This window comes from Callospermophilus lateralis, unplaced genomic scaffold (genome assembly GCF_048772815.1).
Source record: "Callospermophilus lateralis isolate mCalLat2 unplaced genomic scaffold, mCalLat2.hap1 Scaffold_619, whole genome shotgun sequence".
Classification (NCBI taxonomy): domain Eukaryota; kingdom Metazoa; phylum Chordata; class Mammalia; order Rodentia; family Sciuridae; genus Callospermophilus; species Callospermophilus lateralis.
Genome location: NW_027514657.1, coordinates 920,634 through 938,821, shown reverse-complemented (window position 1 = coordinate 938,821; position 18,188 = coordinate 920,634).

Genomic DNA, 18,188 nt, shown 5'->3' with positions numbered 1-18,188 from the left:
AATTCAAAGGCAAAGGAATAGTGCATCTGTTGGACATGTGACAATTCTTCCTCTCCTGCCATCTGCATTAACTAATGCACTAACTAAGCAAATGTAGTAAAGTGACCTAAAAATGTAGCTCATGTGGGACTGGTATGGAAACACTACCATTGTTTCCATGTGGCTTCCAACAAGTCCAAGGCAGCTTCTGCCTTTATTGTCATCGCCCAGGAAGTGGGAGAGAAGGGAAAGTTGGAGACCATTTTAAACACCATTTGATTGACCAAAATGCTGTCACATGGCCACACAAATTGCAAAGGAGTTCAGGAAATATACTTTTTAGCTAATAAAATGTATTCCTAAAAATTGCCATGTTTAATGAATATGACCATTATATGAACAACTTTTCTTTTAAAAAGAGAGGTTAGTATTAGACAAACACAGACACTGGCATGCTGTGTTTATGAAATGGGTGGGAATGTGGATGAGAAGACAGTATTAGTAGGTGCTGAGTAAACAATATAATGCAGAGAGTTTTGACTTATGTCTCAATTGCAACTTTATATGGTTATTTCCTGAGGTAAGTCCGAGAAAGGATTCACATGGGTCCTACCCCATGTACCACAACAAGCAAGGATAGAGAATGTGTTCTCATCAATTTTAAGGATCATATAAAAGTGAGCAGTTCTCCAAAAGTGAGAGAACTAAAATTAAATCTGCACAGACTAAAATAGTAAGCTAAACTTAAAGGTTGAAATTAATAATAATTAAATAGAAAGTGACAAACTCAAAGCTATTGTGTAAGAATAGAATGACTTAGCAGTTCACATATTCAGGATATATAATTTCTTTTGAGAATAAATATTAAGAATAAATCTAATAAGCATTACCTACCCTAAGTGCTAAATCCACTTACATAGAGAGAATTATGATTCTACTAAAGGATGTATCAGATGAACACACAAAATATGTTTCTTACATATTTTGGAATTTACATTTTATTTGTCAATAACTTGATAAAATTTGGAAAGATAAGCTTTATCGAGTTAATAAAATTAAAGTAAAATGGATTCTAGTCTTGTGGAAGTATTCTAAAGAAAGTCTCAATGAATTAGAGAAAAAAATAAAAACTACTGTTTACAGTTGCTTAAATAAAAGCACTATCTCAGTATTCTTTAGGGTCAGGTGAAATTTTGGTGCTTAAAGCTCATTGCAAATGTAAGTTGTGTACAGAGTGGACAGTCCCATAAATTATCATATTATTCATCTGTGGTGCAATGAATTTATTTCTTTAAATGCGAATGAAATATTTCAAAATGTGGAAATGTAAATTAAGATTGTTAAAGGTGAAACTTGAAGTATTTCTTAAGCTGCATATTTTTCTGTATTATTAGCCTGAAAAGTCATAGTTGAAATGTTAACGAAAATTTCCTTTCATTCAACCAGAAAGGAAATTCTAGGGTCATGCTACACATTTCACTTTTAAGGGAAGCATTTTATACCTCTCAGGATAGAACTTTGGAAACATCTTAAGCCTCCCTCCCTCCACAATTACATGAATTCAGATTTATTCACTAGGCTTTGAGTCTCTCATAGCCAAACATGGTGTACATTGTGATGGTTTGCTAGGGCTATTGTAACTAGGTACTCAAACGGAGTGGCTTAAAACAACAGAATATTTATTGTCTCACAGTTCTGGAAATGAGGTGTTTAATTCAAGACTTTGGCCAGATAATGATTTCTATGATGCCTCTGGAGGAGGATGTTTCCTTGCTTCTTTCCTGCTCTGGTAGCCAAGGTCTGTTGCAACCGAACTCCACTGTCTGCCTTCATCTTCTCATAGCCGTGCTCGCCCTGTGGATGATGTGATGTCTCTGCATTCTTCTCTGTGTCTTTACATGGAACAGTGTTCTCTCCTTCCTTGTGTCTGTATCTTGATACTCTCCTGCTCTACTAAGGATAACAGTCATACTGGGTTTGGGCTCACCTTAATGACCTCAATTTCATTGTAGCAACAGATATAACAAAGTCATATCCATTGGTACTACAATTAAGACTTCAGTATCCTTTGGGGGGAACATAATTCATACTTGTAACCTCAGTATCTATCAAAGAATATAAAAAATTCTAGGCATTTCATATATATTAACTAAATAAATGTTATTTTTACATCCTACCAAAATATTCACAATGTCATTTAAAGTTTTGTCATTTATTCTTAATTCAAGAAAACAGAGAAATGAATGAATAATATCATTTGGAAAATATTCAGTCTACTTGAAAGTTGTAATCCTTTGCCATGTCTTTCTCCAATTCAATTATTTGGATACTTCTACCTTCTATGTAAATACTATTTTCTAGTCATCCATCATCTTTGTTTCATGCACTGTATCCTAAAATCAAACTTGTAAGTTTTTCCTTCAGAGATATGTTTTGGGTTACTTCAGACCCTCAAAACAATTTATATAAAAGAAAAAAAAATGTATATGGACAGTATTATTTTTAGTAAATTCCTGTGCTGACACCTTGGTGTTCTATTTTCTCCATGAAGTTCTCATGGAGATCCTGAATGCTTCCTAATAACTTTAGTTTGAATTTAATAATTTTTTCATGTGGAATAACCAAAAATGTGGCCAGAAAGTTCTTCTATAAACTTGATTTTTTTTTTTTCTTTTTTTACTTTAAAATGAGAAAAAGTCACATTTGAAAGCTGCAAATGTTAAACTGGCGTGTTTCACCTAGCCCTCCAAGGTATTTCTTCAGTTGTGTTGTAGTAAACGCTGTGAGTCACAGTGCTCTCTCTTGGTTCAGGGCTCTTTGGTACTTAAGGGTCTTATTTAACATCAGGAACAGCTGGATTTCACACCTATATTTGTCACCCTTCTAGATCCTTCCTTCCGAGCTTATTAACACCATCCAACAACTACTTTGAAGATATGCTGCCAGGAAAAAATAAATGTTTTCTTCAAGGAGCAAAAAGGTTTTCTATTCCCATATGTCAGCACTTCAGTTCAGGCCCATTGCCAATAACTAATAGCATTTAAACAATAGTTCATTCAGGTGAGAGTTAGGAAAATGTTCCTCTTCTGAAATGATTCACCAGATATTGTTATTCAAAAGTGAAAAGAAAATTGGCTGATTTTGCATTTAAAAACTACCAAAGCTCATTGAAAATGAACCTAGGGATCCAGTTCATAGACAAGCTTCTAAAACTTACTACTAGATGATCAACTTCCACATGACCTGTCAACATCTCCATTTTCTCATATGGCAAATTAAGAGAATACTATCTTCTTTACCTACTCATTGTGAAGAAAAAGAGCTACTGCATGTGGAATCATCTAAAATTACAAAGCACTAGGCATATTTTATATATTATTAGTACCCCAACTTAAGTTTAAAAATGTTAAAATCGATAAATTAAGAGACTCAGCAAGAAAGAGCCTTTGATTAATTGTTTTTTACTTGATTTCTCATTCTGTGATTGCATTTAGGGAAATTAGTTATTTATGTTCTATTTGTGTATGACTTTCAACCCAGAATATAATGTGATATTTTCATTTTATTATTGTCTCACTTTTTTTCTGATGAATTTTACCGTACATTGGAAGTGACAAGTTCTGAATAAGTAGAGTCACATACCCATGATCCTAGTTTGAGGGGTTTAAATAAACTCAGTAAGACACTTACTCCTGTCTTATATTTATAGCCATTGTATTTAGAAATTAATGTGACCAAATACTTGTGGATCATAATAAGGAAAACTGCTCTGATGATCTATGTTAGTTAGATTTGTGTCACTGGGACAAAAGTATCTGACAAGAGCAACATAGAGGAGGAAAAGTTTATTTGACTCAAGGTTTCAGAGGTTCAGTCCATGGTGGACTGTCTCTATTGCTCTAGGCCCAAGTGAGGCAGAACATCACGGTGGAAGGGCTTGTCAGAGGAGCACTGTTTGGCCTCTGGCAGTAAGAAAGCAGGGAGAGAAAGGGGAATGGGTCTCAGGGGAGATGAGCCTTTCCAGGGCAAGCCCACAGTGACCTGTCTTCTGCAGCCACAACTCACCTGCCTGTAGCTACCACCAGTTAGTCCATTCAAACAAGGATGGGCCTGTTAGGTCACAGCTCTTGTGATCTGATCATTTCACTCCCTACATTAACACAGGAGCTTTTGGAGGACTTCATATCTAAGCCATAACATGATCATAATATCCTATGAACCTAATAAAGAAAATGAGTAATGACTGTAACTCCAAGTCCTTGCTTAATTTCAAATTATTAAGAAAGATGAAAGATCAAATCCCCTGATTTGATCAGAATTTTGACATAGCTTTGATGAATAAACACAAATCAGATAAAAGTTTTAACAAAGTAAAGATAGTGGGAAGGTGCATGATTTTTATCTTACGTTAGCTTTCTCCATATTTTTTATCTTGCTATAATGAACATTATTTACCTGTAAAATTTAAATAAATGAATACCTATAAAGAAATAAATCATTATCCAATGTCTAAAGCTCAACAATGATGCTCTCTCCTAGATGGTATCTTCACCAATCCTCAACCAACAGGGATAGCATTTTCACTTAATTCATAGCTATTTATTTCTCTTAAAAACTTCAAGACTGCTCCTACAATTCAATTTAATAAATAGGCTCTGTATTATGTTCCTATTTGCATATACTAATGTGCTTAGCACAGAGCCTTGTAAGAAATAAATGTGTATCGAATGTGTTGAATTAAGGAAGTCATGGTGACAAGGTGTGATAAGTCCTTGGCACCAAGTACAGTCATCTGGTATATGATCATGGAATGAGAAATCTAGCATCTGAGATGTGAAAGTTTCTTTAAAGCATTTGAAAATACATTTGGAAGATGTGTTAAAATGAGTGAACAGCCAGTGGGGTTTTTGAGTAGAAGACTAATGTTCTCTATGCATGAACTCAGCTTCAGATAAATACACATAATTATCTGACAGAAAATGTCACCATAAGATACTAGAACTCAGAGAATACAGAGATTCAAACTATTGAGAAATCAACGTGATGAGGACCCTTGAAAAGGTTAAGGCTCTCAAGAAGCAATTTGAAATTGTTATTAGCAATAGTATTCTGCAGGGAGAAATATGATGGTGTGATGTTTTGAGGTGATAAGTTGTCTTATCTGGGGTCTGTAAGGGCAAAGACAAAGTTCATAAGAAAAGCACATTTTTTACTTAGGTTACTAAACTTTGTGTGTGGGTTTTTTTTTTTTTTTTTGGCGTTTAAATGAATGTTAAAATACATGACTATGGACAGAAGATCTCTGTTACTCAGTGATAACCTTGTTGGTTTTTACACCAGTCCATGTGATATAAAAGAGGGTCATTTTCTGGAATAAAACCCACTTTCTATTTATGGTTGGTGACACAGATTACTGACAGTTGGAGCTATCTGGTGTATGGCATGGGACACAGACTCCTGTATTTGACATTGCAAATTGGTTCTGGTCAGTAGGAGATAGAAAACATTTAGGTCACTATTTTTTTTTCTTTTTAAGCTCAGCTAGCTAGCTTTGCTTTATGGGTATGAGACATACAAGGGAAGGCACTTCCTAAATTTTCCTTCAATAAAAACTTGCTTTAGCTACTAGACTTCGGTCAACAGTTTTCACCTGTTTGCCCCTTCAAAGAAACAAAGGAGGCACATCAGCTGCAGGAAGCACCTTGGTCAAGTTCACACTCTTCAAAGAGGGGTCCATAACTGATTGATTGAAGCAATAAAAACCTGGCCATTTCAGCCCAATTGAAGACAACTGTGATGGGTCATTCTAGCTCTACAGCTTCCTGTGGGGCCAGCTCAAGTTGTTGTTGGCTTGCTTTGCACCTTGACTTCTCTCTTGGCCCAATTCTGTTTATTTTTTCCTGCCTTTTATAGACATTTACTCCTTAATATACATGCTTCACATTTTAAATTTGACTTTGGAGAACACAAACTGTAAAAGAGCAGAACTGATAGACTTGAAAGGTGACATTTCCTGATTAATAACACAAGCAATGATTCAGAGGGAAAAAACTAATCCTAAAATGCTAGAGAGCATTTTAAGCAGTATGAATAGTTCATAGGAACATTCCCAGCAGGACAGAGTGTGACGTGGGTGAAGCCAAGGAAAAGGTAAGCTTCATCAAAGAGAGGAGTGTCACAATACGAGGCTGGAGGAAAAAGGTAACTTGAAAGATTACAACTGACCATCACTAACAGTAGGAGAGTGTGGCCATATACTGGAGAATACTAAGAATAATAAGAGGACATTTCATTTGTGATCAAAGAGCAAATAGTGATTTTTTTTAAATAAAGGTGAGAATTATGTTTTAGGAAACTCTGAAGAAGTCAGCATGAAAGATGGATCACAAGAAGAGAAAAGATGGAGACACAGAGGATGACATCAGGAAGCTATTAAACCAATCCCACCAATTCCACCATAATGAAAGCCAGAATATAAAATAAGAAGGTGTGTGTGTGTGTGTGTGTGTGTGTGTGTGTGTGTGTGTGTGTGTGTTTGTGAGAGAGAGAGAGAGAGAGAGAGAGAGAGAGAGGGCGGGGGTGGGGGGTGGAGGGGGAGAGCCTTAGGGATAATTTCAAAGGAGAAATGTACTCTAAGAGACTGCTGTGTTTGAATTAAATTGAGCAGTAGCCCTTCTAAAGCCTTTTCTAGATGTCAAGAATCATATAATGAATACCATTTATTGAATACTTAAACATACTCAGCATTGTTCCAAGTATTTTAGATATATTCGATTATTTTAATACCCTTTTAAGATACATATTTAATTTCCAGATTTGTAAATTTTACAAAACTCAATTTTAAAGTGCTTGAGAATCCATCCAATATCATCCAATTAATAACTGTCAGAGCTGGGATTTTAACACAGGTTTATCTAAATTAATTGTCAGTTCTCTTCACCAATGTAATACTACATATTTAAGATAAGAAGACTTTAATATTAAAAGAAAATTTTCCCTTTATTAGTAAGTAATGTGAGGCACAGAACTGCAAATCTTCCATCCATGATTACTTATTGATGCCAATATATTTTTGAACCAGTCTATTCCTAAGCCATTATGTCACATGGATACAGGAATACAAGTAAACCATTAGTTATCTGAAATTAAACCTGCCAGGCAAATATGGTTACCTCTTCTCCTATTGGCATAATCCATTAATCTGATTGAGGTCTTAAATTGTGAACCTGTCCTAATATTTAGTTAGCTGCAAAAGTTTTTCATCTTTTACTTCAGCAGATGAACCCTTCAGGAGAGTCATTGACCTTTTAACACTGAATGTTTTGTGCCATTGAAGAAAACACAGCATGTTCTCAAAATGCTTTGAGTTGTTTTATGTTATCTGATCCCTAGTGGAAAACCAGCTTTATGGTAGGTCAGTAGTGAAAATAGTTAATTCTGGAAACTGGAGTTGACTGTGTCAGCAATAAAGCTGCATGATGATTATGATAAAAATTTTCTTAAATGGACATATAAGACAACATTTATACATTGTTATTTGTATTATAAGTCCTCAATTATGTCTAGAGGGGATGGCAAGGCTTACAGAGAAATATTACTTCATTCAGAAAGGCAATGGTATTTAGACAATATTTGTCAAGTGACAACAAACCTATTTAAACTTGTTGGCCAGAAGCCTCCCAAAAATGCTATTCAGATACTTTGAGATAGCTCCATTATTCTTACAATGTAACCATGTACCTAGCTTTATAAAAGGAACCTACTCATAAATTTCTTAAACTCAATTGATGGTATACTTATGTGCTCCATATATTTTATGATTGCTGAAGAGGTTAGTGATAAATCTAGGAACTCTTTGCCACATCTGTTAAAGTTTGTTCTTAAATCTAAGAGAATCTTCTAAGGTTAATGTGGATTCATAACAAGGCTAGTTGGTCATATCCCATGGAAATGTTGCTGCCTTCAGGCAATAATGTGTCTTAGCATGCCCACTTTTTCTTCAATTTCTTCATCCTCAAAATCAACTAGCAGCCACAGAAATGCCTTCAGTTTCAAGCTAACGTCCCATATAGATAATTAATTAATGTGCTACAGGGAATCACAAATAGCAAAAAGGTCACACCACAAAGAGTTACAAAACTGTTCTCTTCTGTGATTATGGCTTGGACCCCTTCAGGTAACCTGCTACCAATTGTTAAGAATAAAAAAGATCAATGATAGTAGAGCTTAACATTCTGAAAAGTGTTATCATCTTGACAGGTCAATTGCATGGCATAATCATATCAAGTAAAATATCAAGCAGGTTAGCAATCATGGCATTTTATAAAACACTTTTACACACAAAATGTCTTCAAACACACAAGGAAAACAGAATTCCCCAAGGAGACATTAGGTGCATGTTTGGATTTCATGAGGTCATGGAATGGATGTATATTGTTTGAGGAGTCAATATCAGTGGTAAGGAGTCAATATGAGTGGTAGCATTTTTATTCAAGGTCATTAGGGATTTCCACAAGTCTTTAAATTTGTCCTTTGATAACAGACATGATCAGAATGTGGTTGGTTATCCTTGTCATTCAATGTTCAGTTTCAATATCATTCCTTTGGAAAACCTTCATTGACTATCAAATTCAAAGTAACTCCTCTTTCTCTGCACAATCCTCTGCTTGTTTTATTTTCAATTAAAGTGCCACTGCTTGATATTTTCCTTTTGTCCATTTATGTAATTATTTTCTTTCCAAACTTAGAATTTAAGCTATATAATGGTAGAACCCACTTTGGTACATACTGTATTCTGAACACCTTAATCTCCATATTGCCGAAGGGGCCCCAGCAAACTTCCTGCTGCCAGCAAACTTCCAGACTGCCGGCTGATGATTGGCTCACAGCGGCCCCAGCAACATCTAGCTGATTGGCTCCTCTGCAGTGATGCTCATTGGAGATGCTCATTGAGCTGTTTCCCTGCCCTTTCAGACTACCAGCTGATGATTGGCTCACAGCGCCATATAATTGAGGATTTCCATAGAATGCTTGGAAATATAACACTACCCAAGCTTATCTAGATGATATATTTCAACTATCATTTATTAAGGTCAAGTAATGTTCCTGACTCTAAGTTAGGATATATAATTATACCACTTACTCTGCATAACAACCCCGTAAAGTACATATTGGTATCTCCTCCTACAGATTAGAAACTTAAGGTTCAGAATTCTTTTCTTTTTTAATTAATTTTAACTGCCTTGTAAAAACAAAGAGTGTATATATTAAGAAATATTATGTAGTATTTTGATACATGTGTACATTGCATAATATTTAAATCTGGTTAACATATTTCTATCTCCTCAAATAATCCTCTCTCTCTCTCTCTCTCTCTCTCTCTCTCTCTCTCTCTCTCTCTGTCTCTCTCTGTCTCTCTCTCTCTTTGCAGAACTGGGGATTGAATCCAGGAGTACTCTACTACTGAGCTAAACCCTCAGTTCAATTTATTTTTATTTTTTAAATTTTGGACAGGATCTCACTAAGTTGCCCAAGCTCATATCAAACTTGAGATTTTCCTGTCTAAGTCTCTATAGTTTCTGGAATTACAGGCATGTGCCCCCATTTATAGTGAAAACTGTGGTTCTTTTAACTTTTTGAAATCTACAAAAATTGTTGTCTAGAACCATCCTACTGTGTAATACAACACAAGAATTTCTTGTTTCTGTGTACATGTAATTTAGTAGCCATTGATTAATCTTTCTTCTCCCCTATTCTGCTGGCCTCTGATAACCACCATTTTTACATTTCATGTATGAATGAGATCATGCTATACCTGACTTATTATCTCCATTTCCATTCATGTCCCATATAGCAGGATTTCATTCCTTTTTTGTGGTTGAATGTATTCCATGGTGTATATGTGCCTCATTTTCTTTATCCATTCATCAGCTGATGGAGACGTAGGTTGTTTCCATTTCTTGGCTATTGTGAAGAGTGCTGCAATGAACATGGGAGTGCAAAAGTCTCTTTAAATACTGATTTAAATACTGATTTTTCACATATTGGTGGGATTGCTGAGGCATATCATAATTCTACTTTTAATTTTTTAGGAACATCCATACTGTTCTCCATAATGGCTGTGCTAATTTACATTCCCGCCAATGGTGTGCAAGCATTGGCTTTTGTCCACATTCTTGCCAGCACTTGTTATTTTTGGTCTTTTTGATAATAGTCATTGTTCCTGTGATACATGATATGTCATTGTTGTTTTGATTTGCAAGAAATCTTTTTTTTTTGTATTCCTGTGTTCCACATGATCTATCACATGATTAAACATGTGGCCAACTATACCTTAAATTTCTAATGACAGGGATATCTTCTATTGGTTTTTGTCTTAACAGTAGTATTCATTACAGGGCTAAGAAGTTTTGGGTGTATAAATATTTATAAGTAAAATGGCTGTGTAGGCAGATGGAAAATGCATCTACATAACTGGGATCAGAATATGATCCTTTGTCCAGATTATGAAATCTCCTTTCATGTCTTCCAGGAAATAGATCCCTAACTAGGAATCCAGAATCAACTCACATATCTGGTCTGACTTAAAACTAATAACAGACATGATAAAATTCTACATATTTTGAGATTCCTTGAAGAAAGAATCTTTTGATAAGCAGTATACAGTAATATGAAAATATTACTCATTTTAAGCCTGTATTGATAATTCTAGCTTTTATCCAGGAAACAAGAAAGGGAACAATGAGACTTCAGTCCCTTCTAATCTAGAAAAGTGTGAAGCACATGATGTGGAAATGACTGTGATGTTAATGTTGAATATGTGTCAAGCACTTTATGGGTATTGGCCTTTTCATTCTCCCAAATCCCTGTCTATAGACTAGGAAACTGAGGTACAGAGAGTCTGAGTAACATGTCCAATGTCATATGGTCAGTTAGTAGCTGATCTAGAATTTTGGCAAAAGCTGTTGTAATTATGATGCCTAAAACTCTAGGTCTGAGCTAGTTCTTCTGGATGCATCCTCCATCTCCAAAATAAATTCAAACCATGTAGGTCCTATGAATGCAATAACTTCTATGCTAATGAAAATTTGTCTATGTGTGCTTTCTCGGAGTACTCAATTTTAAGTGTCTCACAAATAATAAACTTTCAAACATTTAAATGAAGATTAAAATAAAGAGTAAAGATCATATGCATCTTAAAATATTTATAATGATAGTATACTACATTTGTCACAAATAGGCTTTTTAAAGCAGCACTGAGTCATTTTTAAATAAAATTAATATGAAAACTCAAATTGGATCTTTTGCTATCATTTCATACTAAAACACTTTGTAGTTTTAGTCTGTGAAATTTCCTTTTGTTAATTAACTAGAAAAGTATGATGAATTAAACATGCTATTGCATGCACTTTTGACAAGCTTCGAAAGTGAGATAATTAAAAACAATTTTATTTCCATTTGTATGGTCCTAGAGCCTAGTGACATTTAAGTAATGCTTTAGATAAAGTAAATAGGTGTTAGAAATAATGCTGTACTTTAAGATTTCTAATATTTTTAATAATATAGGATTATTGTTTTAGGTGATTCTATTGTCCCATAGCCATTATATATTCTGTTTACATTATATCTGTTATATGTTAAACTACTGAAAATATGGTTTATCTCCATGAAGCAGTTATAATTTCAATCTAATTAATGCATTTCTACTAAATTAAGATCCCTTGAAATTTCTTTTTTTTTTTCCTTGCTTTTCCAAAGTAGAGCTGCAGATAGCCAGAGGAAGTAAACTGGAAGAAAATAAAGTCCTTAAGTTATCTGATTTAGTAAAGATATTTTCATTGGACACCATCTTTTAAACAGATAATCACTTCCTTATTTTTAATTTATTATTCATCTGATATTTTCAGTTTAACATTCTTTTTTCTTCAATAAAATATATTTTTGTCAATTCCAGAGCTGACAAATTTCTTTGTAATACAAAATTCCTTTGTATTTTTTTCCAAGGAATTTTGAATACATTTTGAAAACTATGAAAGAAATGAATTCAAAGGAATAAAATGAACTCTCTTGGCACAAAAACATGTTACATGTATAGAAATTGTTCATTTGAATCACAAAAACCCATAAATACAGGCTGGGTAACATATTTGCACACTAACCAAAATATAGCCTAAAACTATATTATCATAATTTAATTACTTTATTTATAACTTAATTCTTTTACATTAGCTACAAAATATCACATTTAATGTTTTTGTGTGTCATAAAACATATGTATTTGTAATCATGCAACCATATTAAATAGATATCCTACTTGGAAAAGGAAAATAGGAAAAAATCCATTATTTATTTTTGTATTGAAAGAATAAGAAAACCTGGCATGGGAGTAAGCTGTCAAGTGTGTAACTCGTTTTAAATTGTGCTGGGTTTCCCTTTGTTTACATGACAATGGTACTCCTTCTCCACAATAATACAGAACAGCTTTTCCATTTTCAGAATTCTTATCTGAGACTTAACATGCTCCAAAACTGCAGCATGCCTTGCTGCTCAACTAAATCTATATCTTTCAGTTTATAGATGTAGGGAAGAAAGTGTGCAGTAAAAACACATACTTTCAGATCCGATTCCTTTAGAACAATTTTCTGGTGTTTGTTGTAAGCACTCAGCATGAACTGAATATTTATATTTTAGGAGGTGATTATTTTAATTCTACATCAAGCGTAGTGCATTTATTGAGCTAGCAAAGCAATGTGATAAATGCCTGCCATGCATCATTTAGATCTAATGAATTATTAAATTTTATCAATTTGTCCAGTATTCAACTTACCTAGGATTATAGAAGAGCTTGATTTGAAACATGTTTTTAATGTGTTTATTTTCCATCCAGAAGATTATATCATTTGGTACTAAAGAGAGAGGTTTTTATTTTAGAAAAAAAACCTAATCTCTGGCTTAGGAATTACCAGAGGAGGCTTTGCAGTTTATGTTTATAAAGAAATATTAACAGGAGTGTCAATAATCAGATCAATTGATCAATCTATTTGTAATATGAAGCAAATGATGTCAGACCAATTTAAAAGTATTTGGTATCTTCTTGGAAAAAGTTATCCACAGTTTTCAATTAATACCACCTTATTTGATTTATTCTGATATGTTCATTTGTGTTTCTTCCCAGAAATTTAACACAGGCATCTTTTTCCTAATTCCACAGACCTGATGCTGTTCAAAAGCAAGGACTCCACTTACTCTTCCTCAAAGTGTTTAATTCTGTGCTTTAAACACAGTACCAAAAAAAAGTGTTAAGAAAGGTAAATCTGTATGATTAAACTTCTGACAACTGTTAAGATTTTCTCATTCACAAAAAAATTCAAGCATTTTCAAGAACTATTTTCCTTTCAATATGTTTTTTAAACTGACATTTAAACCAGATATGATGGGACACACCTATAATCCCAGCTACTCAGGAAGCTGAAGTAGGAGGATTGAAAGTTTGAGAAAAGTCTCAGCATCATTGTGACATCCTAGCCAAAATTTTAAAAAATGAAACAAACAACAACAACAATAAAAAACAACAACAGGGGCTGGGGATGTGGCTTAAGGGGTAGCGCGCTCACCTGGCATGCGTGAAGCCCGGGTTCGATCTTCAGCACCACATACAAACAAAGATGTTGTGTCCGCTGAAAACTAAAAAATAAACATTAAAAATATTCTCTCTCTTCCCCTCTCTCTCTCATTCTCTCTTTAAAAAAAAAACAACAACAACAACAAAAAGAAAGAGTTGGGGACGTAATTCAGTGACAGAGCACCCCTGGATTCAGTCCCCAGTATCACATACACACATACAAATCTGACATTTAGATTTTTAATGACTATGAATATAAACCTGAACCTGGTCTTCAGACAGGTTTTGAGGGACAATATTATTGTTTTAACAATATTTTTGCAAAGAGTAAGTTGTAAATGGATGCTAATTCAACAAAGACTGGTAGAATATATACCAGGTGCCAGGAACAGTGCTGGGATATGACAGCAGCTAATTGTGCACTGGCGGGAACCTATTTCAAAATCAAGTTGCTTCAATAATATGGTATCTTGCCCATCATACAATTGGAGCCAAGTGATTATATAGCCAACCAAGTTTCCCCTAAAAATTATAACATTGGTGAAGACCTGAATATTAGGGTATTATACAGGAATATGACCCCAGGTAGCAGAAGTAAAGGATGGGATAGTTAATAAGCTGGTGTCATTTGAGGAGACAGATAAGATACATTTCAGAACTCTCAGACCTGAGGGTTGAAAAGGGGAAGCATTTATCTATCAGCTCCAGTCACACATTGGTGAAGGGTGACCCCACTGGCATTAATTTTAGGAAACTTCAGTTGCATGTACATGAATGCTGGCAGGTTTAAACAGCCTCACCGTGCTAAGGCCTCAGAGAAGGGCCATGTGAAGGAACACATGATAAATAAGAAGCAAAGGGCTACAATGAGGTTCTGTACAGTTGTACCTGCACGAGTGAGCCAAAGATCAGTGAGGTTGTCACTCCTGCTGGAACACTGGTTGAAGTGATTGCAGTGAGAAGACACTGAAGGGCTTGATACACATGGTCAATACAGAGATCAAAGGTGATCCTGCAAAGAGAAAAATTGGCCTCACCCAAGTTCTAAGAGGGGGAGGGAGATCGAAGCCCTTTCATGTACACTCCTGCATGGCCCAAACTGCAGGTGGCAGACAGTGTGGGACTTGGAAGGGTTCTTAGGTAAGGGAGTGGTAATGTGTTCAGATCTGTGATTTGTGCCACAGTTAATTTTCTCATAATGGATGAATTTTGTATTAGTCTTACATTAAAACTCATAAAATTAGCCCATCAACTTTAATATTTCTCTTGGTAACAAAGAAAACCATGTTAAGAGCACATGGGAAGTTCAAATTCATGCCTACAACCGCTATTAGAAGAACGTCTTAATAATACCCACATTAAGAATCAAGTTCATTTAAGAAGACTTAAATTGGGTGTCAACATACTTAATATACAAACAGAGATATGAAAAATTATGGTATATATGTGTAATAAGAATTGTAATGCAAAAAAACCCAAAATACATGTATAAAGGCATGCTTTGGCGTGACTATTTTATATACAAAGATATGAAAGAGTGTGCTTTATATGTGCAATAAGAATTGTAATGCATTCTGCTGTTGTGTATTTAAAAAAATAAAATCTATTAAAAAAATAATCCAGAGCCAAAATATTACATTTACGCCTTAATTCAAAGCATCACAATTAATTCTTTTTTGTTTGTTTTCCACACAAATACACAAATAACCAGTTCATTAAAGATCTTTCTAATTTAGCAGCTTGTATAATTTGACTAGGGCATGCATTTTTTTTCAGAAATAGGTTGCTCATGAGATAATTTTAATGTTTATGTCTAGAATTTGATGTGACTAATTTAAAGGTCAGACTTCTTAACTGTTATGAATATTTTCTATGGATCTTTGACATTATAAAATGAAATATAATCTTATAACACTCTAAAATTTCTTTACCCTGGAGATTTTATTTCGTACCATAAGCAGTTTCACATCTTGAAAGTATGGGATTTCAAGCTCAATTCTTAAAAGAAAATTAGCCAATATTGTGAAATTGATTATAGTCTTACCCAACATGAATAGCACATAAACTCTCTTTAAGTGTCATGCAGGATAAAAACTTCTAAAACCAAGTCACTGGGAGAAAGCCAAAATGCAATCATCTCTAAACTTTAATCAGAATCTGTATTTAAGCAAGATATATTTCATACTACAAAATAAACTTGAAAGAAGACATCTAATTATAAAAAATGAAACAGAGATTGTCAGTATGCATATATCCTTCAACACAACGTCCAAGTTTCTGAAAGTATGTGTTCACATTTTCTAATGTTTTCACATGTAGAATTAAAACATATAGAATGTTACACAGAAATCACGAAAACTTTCTGGGCACTACAAAATGCATGAAATTCTGGTTGAAGCATTAAAATTGCAGAGTACTGTCTTTTAGATGACATGTTAAATCAAAGTTTTCCAGAGATTAAAGATTACATGGTAAATCTGGTAAAAAGAAGTGAATATAAATCTAAAACCCTGACAAATATCTTCAAACTCTTATCTCCTTTCTAAACAGCTTGAATGCAACATTAAATCACAGAAGTATTTTCTGATCAAAAAAGCTGCCAAGACGTTATTGGATATTCAGTGTTGTAACACACATTTATAATTTGTAATTTATGGAATGCCAGTTTCACGGTTATGGTCAATATTGTTTCTTTTTTGTAGAATGCTGAATAAATATGGGTTTGTTTTACCCTATAGAATGTGGGAATTTGAAGTGTAGTTGTGAGGTACTAAAGAATATTGATTTTAAAAGAATCTTAGGCCACTGGCTTGAAATTTCAGGGCTCTTGAGAATTTCTATAAAGGAATTCTTTTCTTCTTTTATGTTAAAGTAATCTAAAGGAGAACTTTTTAAACAATAAAATATTTAGAATTCACAGTTGCTTCTTTTTTCATTAGTACCACTATTTTAATTAAATACAATTTTGGAAAAATTAATTTTGATATAACATGGTAGTCTGTCTTGACTACTAAGTGGCTTCTTTTGGGGGTTGGGGGTGTACTGGGGATTGAACTCAGAGGCACTTAACCACTGAGCCACATCCCCAGCCCTATTTTGTATTTCAGTTAGAGACAGGCTCTCACTGAGTTGCTTAGTGCCTTGCTTTTGCTGAGACTGGCCTTGAACTTGTGATCCTCCTGCCTCAGCTTCCTGAGGTTCTGGGATTACAGACATGTGCCACAGTACCTGGACTGTGGCTTCTTTAAAAGCACTATTTATGTTAAGAGATTTGGTTTTGATTTAGTAAAAATTATGAATGAAATTATTGCAAAATATTTGTCTCATATTTTCTTTTTTGGTAAGTCAGTACAGAGCTCCTAAAATTCCATATAGACTGTATCTTTAAAAGTCTTTTGGAAAGCACTTCTCAGACAGTAGAAAAATAAGAACTATCCTCCAAGTAAGAAACAATGAGAAGTTCAAAGAATTAGTCAAATTCCTAGGGGCATTTGATAATACTTAGTATCCCTGAGTTTAATTGTTAGCAGACAGGTTAGTAGTCAGAAGACAAAATCAGGACTCATGAATAAAAGTAGATTAATAAATCAGAGACTTCTGGATAAAGTCAGAGGTCTGTCAGTGGGAAAACTAGAAAAAAACAACAACACATGCCTCACAGAGGGAATTGGAGGCAGCCCTTGTTCATCTGACTTATATTCAAGTTGGAGGAAAAATTACCAAAAAGCTTCCTAGTACATTCCTACTGATAAGTCAGTCCTCCTTTAGACCTGGCACAAGAATTCTTATGTTCACAGAATCTGGAAACTCTAAGCCCAAACTCTATCCCAAACATTGAGAGAAAACATAATCCTAGTGTCATCAGTGCATCCCAGGAACATGAAGGAAGCACATGTACAAACACTTTGGGTTGGGAGTGATTTAATATGAACCCCTGGCCCAGGTAACACAAATTCATAAGGGAAAAAGCGCAGACTATACAAGGAAACAAATGAGAGAAAGTCAAGAAATAGAGCAACTGCAGAAATATTCCCACAAAAAAATTGTAGTTGCTGTAATGACCAGAAACAGAAAAGAAATGCTTAATATCTTTAAAGAAATTAAAACAAAATATCAAAAGTGTAATGAAATACAAGGAGATTACCAGAAAAAAAAAGATGGATTGAAAACAAGAATCACTAAATAAGATATCTAGGGATAAAATAATAATAATAATAATTAAAAGGACAAAAGACAGGTAAGTCAATAGATTAAACACAGTTGTCACAATTAGTGAAGTGAGAGAAAGATTGAAATATAACTCAGAAAATAGCATGGGTTAAACAAAGAAATACATATATATTTTAATGAATCAATCCTGGAGAAAACAAATGTTCTAAAATTTAGGCTCCTTTGATAGTGTGCTAATTTACAGCCTAAAGAAAGACTGAAGTCAACTCAAGGAATTTTTGTTGTTGTTGTTGTTGTTGTTATCAGGGATTGAACCTGTAGGTTCAGGGGCTCTCAACCACTCATCTACATTCTCAGCCTGTTGTTATATTTTATTTTGAAACTGAGTATCACAAATTTGCTCAGGATCTCACTGAGT